The 5,062-nt window shown below is 42.2% G+C and overlaps 1 pseudogene; it reads left to right on the top strand.

The window, feature by feature from the left end:
* The first annotated feature begins 280 nt into the window (after positions 1–280).
* On the top strand, positions 281–1,030 carry LOC148477627 (B box-binding protein pseudogene; annotated as a pseudogene).
* The last annotated feature ends 4,032 nt before the right edge of the window (positions 1,031–5,062 follow it).

Genomic DNA, 5,062 nt, shown 5'->3' on the forward strand with positions numbered 1-5,062 from the left:
GCAAAGACCTTCTCATGATTGGTGGGAATCTCTTCAAGAGAGCAGACTTAGGCCCTCTGATCATTTTGACACACAAGGATGGCCAATTTATCGAAAGTGTGACCATTATGGCCATGTGGAACGTGGCTGCAACCAGGGAAAGCCTTTAAACACCCGTGCTCCATGGCTGGAGACCGAACCTCAGGAGGGAACAAATAGAATAGGTCCACCCTTGGAAGAAAGGCAGCCCAGGGATGTAGAACTGAGTCTGGCACATCAGAACTAGATTCAAGGGATTGCTATGCCCATTTCAACAGACCTTGAAACCCAAGATAGCGCAGCCAAAGTTTTGGGCACAATCAAATGGTTCAATGTGCGTCATGGTTATGGGTTCATTAACCAGAATGATACAAAGGAAGACATATTCGTACATTATACTGACATCAAGAAGAATAACCCCAGGAAGTACCTCCACAGTGTGGGAGAATTAGAGGTGGTCGAGTTCAATATTGTCCAAGGAGAGAAGGGTGTACAGGCAGCTAATGTGACTGGACCTGGTAATGTCCCAGTTCAAGGCAGCAAATATGCAGCAGATTGTGGCCAACCCTGGCATAACCAAACCCGCAGAAGGTACTATCAAGAGGGTTCTAATCAGCAGAGGTCTTCCTGGAGACGCTACTATACCTCAAACACATGGAGGAAGCCATGTAGCAGCAGAAGACGATACTCATATGCCTTGTTGCAAGATAAAACATTTGAAAGTATGGTTGGCCCAGATACAGAGCAAGAAGATAGATCAGTGCCACCAAACATGCGAAGAGTATGCAGATCCCAATTTCTTCAAGAGCCATCTCATCAGAGCCAAACTAAAGTAGATGTCAACCAAATGAAACTATGCACGGCGGGTCCAAAGGAAGATGGAGAGAAAATTACAGACTCCTCCTTGGCAGAGAGGTTGGGTTCTCCCATAGCCAAGCCCCTTGATTACCATATAAATAGTCTAAATGAGCATGTATTGGCCTGTTGTGTTAGGCATAAACATTTCTTGTAACCAAGTGTCTCTTTTCAAACCAGAAATGTTAGAATGTAATATACCAGGTTTTGATGTCTGTAATATACCAGAACTCACTTTTGTACCCAGAAGTTTAGAAAGAAATACAAGCGAGGTTTTGTCTCTCAGATACAGATATTAAGAGTTCTTACTTGTTAATTTTACTGGTTTATTGTTAATTGTATGTAATAGGTAAAGAACCATAACAACTTATTAATGGACTAGTTCTGACAAAAAAGTTCTGGAGAGACTTAGATGCATGGGGACATGCATCATTCCAGCAGGGGAATATGTGACACCCCCAAAGAGGGGCATCACTTGACCCAAGGAGGCTCAGAAGGGGCACATGTCGCTATATAACAGTCATGGGAATATATATTGTGAAACTATTTTGGATGACTCTTGTGATTTCCAATGTGGAGGCGGAGTGATACAGATCTGGGTGATTTGCCCAGTCAGAAAAAGAGGAGCAGGGTGAGACACAGGAAGAAGGGGGTGCTGTGACTGTCCTCGCTGTGTGAAGGAGAGCAGTGTCTGAGTGGGAGAGCCATGTCTGTGAGGAGAGTGCAGTGCAGCAGCCAGAGGTAGTAGGCTGTGCAGGGAAACCAGTGCTGAGAGACTGGGATGTGACAGCACAAAGAGAAGAGACAAACAAGAGCAGCTGAGACTCTCCACTTTGATCTGATGCTGATGTGAAGCCATCTAGAGAGGTCTGTACGTGTAACAGTGAATAGTCAGACACAAATCAGACAGGAAAAACAGAATTTCACCACTGCTACAGCCAATACTGACTACCAACTAATAATCCCCCTCAGTATCTTTGGGAGTATGGTGACTATGCCCTAGTAATTTACCTCAGGAGAGGTGATTGAGTTCTGCTCCACTGACTGTAAATGGCACCTGCACCCTAAACTTAGCAGAGAACTCTGCCTACATAAACTACAGTGCCAGCTTTGCCAACAGATTAGTATTCTGTGGGGATAATACCAAATACAGTATTACAGCTACAAACATAATTAGCACCTATAGCAGAGGATTACATCTGGCCCAGAAAGTTATTATCTGCATGGAAATGTCTATATACAGTCAGGTGCATAAATATTGGGACAATGACAGAATTCTCATATTTTGGCCTCTATTCACCACCACAATGGCTTTGAAATGAAACAAACAAGATGTACTTTAACTGCAGACTTTCAGATTTAATTTGAGGGTAATTATATCCAAATCAGGTGAACGGTGTAGGAATTACAACGGTTTCTATATGTGCCTTCTACTTTTTAAGGGGCCAAAAGTAATGGGACAAACTAAACAATCCTAAATCTAACTTTCACTTTTTAATACTTTGTTGCAAATCCTTTGCAGGCAATTACAGCCTGAAGTCTGGAACGTATAGACATCACCAGATGCTGGGTTTCATCCCTGGTGATGCTCTGCCAGGCCTCTACTGCAAATGTCTTCAGTTCCTGCTTGTTCTTGGGGCATTTTCCCTTCCGTTTTGTCTTCATCAAGTGAAATGCATGCTCAATCGGATTCAGGTCAGGGGATTGACTTGGCCATTGCATAACTTTCCACTTTTTAGCCTTAAAAAAACTCTTTGGTTGCTTTTGCAGTATGCTTCGGGTCATTGTCCATCTGCACTGTGAGCGCCGTCCAATGAGTTCTGAAACATTTGACTGAATATGAGCATATAATATTGCCAGAAACACTTCAAAATTCATTCTCCTGCTTTTGTCAGCAGTCACATTATCAATAAATACAAGGGAACCAGTTCCATTGGCAGCCGAACATGCCCAAACCATGACACGACCACCACCATGCTTCACTGATGAGGTGGTATGTTTTGTATCATGAGCAGTTCCTTTCCTTCTCCATACTCTTCTCTTCCCATCACTCTGGTACAAGTTGATCTTTGTCTCATCTGTCCATAGGATGTTGTTCCAGAACTGTAATGGCTTTTTTAGATGATGTTTGGCAAACTCTAATCTGGTCTTCTTGTTTTTGTGGCTCACCAATGGTTTACATCTTGTGGTGAACCCTCTATATTCACTCTTGTGAAGTCTTCTCTTGATTGTTGACTTTGACACATATACACTTACCTCCTGGAGAGTTTTCTTGATTTGGCCAACTGTTGTGAAGGGGTTTTTCTTCACCAGGGAAATAATTCTTCTGTCATCCACCACAGTTGTTTTCCGTGGTCTTTTGGTGTTGCTGAGCTCTCCGGCGCACTCTTTCTTTTTAAGAATGTTCCAAACAGTTGATTTGATCACACCTAATGTTTTTGCTATCTCTCTGATGGGTTTGTTTTGATTTTTGAGCCTAATGATGGCTTGCTTCACTGATAGTGACAGCTCTTTGGATCTCATATTGAGAGTCGAAAGCAACTGATTCCAAATGCAAATGTCACATCTAGAATCAACTCCAGACCTTTTACCTGCTTAATTGATAATGAAATAACGAGGGAATAGCCCACACCCGTCCATGAAATAGCTTTTGAGTTGATAGTCCCATTACTTTTGGCCCATTAACAAGTGGGAGACACATATAGAAACAGTTGTAAATCCTACACCGTTCACCTGATTTGGATGTAATTACCCTCAAATTAAATCTGAAAGTCTGCAGTTAAAGCACATCTTGTTTGTTTCATTTCAAAGCCATTGTGGTGGTGAAGAGAGGCCAAAATATGAAAATTCTGTCAATGTCCCAATATTTATGCACCTGACTGTATATGCATATATATTTGTAAATTTGCAATGCACCAAGGACTACCTTTTAAGACTGTTATTTACAAGTGAACTCAAAACAGGAGTATAATCTGTTATGGATCCGGGGGCAGATTCACAGGAACAATTCAACTAGGTTTAAGTCAGGACATGTGAGTCCTACAGCAGCTAAGGCAGAGTGAAATTAATATATATTGATTTGCTTAAGTGTTATTAGTATAAAAGAAATGCTTATTTAAGGATTCGCAATTAAATGGTTATGTGTTATAGGTAAATTATCTTAACTACCTATGGAAATGCTATAGTACCATGGATGTTACTCATTTTACTGTTTAGAATGGACTAACTTTTCCATCATCTAAAGTCAGAACCGTGGCCTATTAAATAAACTGAGATTTTGTAACCCTGTATGATTCTTGGGTCTGGGGTTGGTTTGTCTTCACCTCTCTGCCAAGGAAGAAAGAGAAAACATCCCTGTTGCAGTGTACCCGATTCTCAGAACCTACCCAATCCACAGGATATCGTTGGTGAGTGTCACCCTATAGCGGGGAAGGATGTCACATTTGGCGTCTACGAACAGGATTTGCAGAGTCCAAAGTGAAGGAAGAACCCAAACACAAGAAGATACACACAGGATGTCGACGGACACACAAGCTGCAGGAAACTCAGCCACACACCCAGTCATGGCTAATGTTAATCATATTACCTTGCCATATCACTTTGGGGCACCATGGCTTCCCACATATACTCGAGATGCACACAGAACAGAGTCCAGTACCTGGGGAGAATTTAACATGAAAATACACGCTCTGTTTCGTTTATATCCACTGAGCGATCAACAACAAGTGGAAATCTTGAATGGACAGTTAAAAGGGACTGCACTCCAGGAAGTCATGTCATGGCCCATCCAAAGGAGACAGACAGTAGACCAGATTCTTAAAAGGCTGGCGACTACTTTTGTTACAAGTACAGTGTCAGAATTGAAGATGCTTTTCTATGCTCGTAAACAACAGATAGGAGAATCTCTGCGAGACCTTGCCCTCAGTCTCCAGGAAGCACTGCGGGCCATCCAGAAGGTAGATGAGACAGAGGTGAGACAAGTTGATGAAATACTGGTAAACCAATTTATAGAGGGGGCAAGCGGAGAAAATGTCAAATCCCATTTACGCCTTCTGAGGATTCAAAGTCCAGATAGTTCCTTTCTAGATTTTAAAGAAGCTGCGATCAAAGTGGTGGGACCCAATCAGACTCACGAGATGCCAGGCTATCAGAAGGGTAAACATCCACTGGAAATGCATTATTCAGGGGT

The sequence above is a fragment of the Taudactylus pleione genome, unplaced genomic scaffold, assembly GCF_031769625.1.
Source record: "Taudactylus pleione unplaced genomic scaffold, aTauple2 ptg000703l, whole genome shotgun sequence".
Lineage (NCBI taxonomy): Eukaryota > Metazoa > Chordata > Amphibia > Anura > Myobatrachidae > Taudactylus > Taudactylus pleione.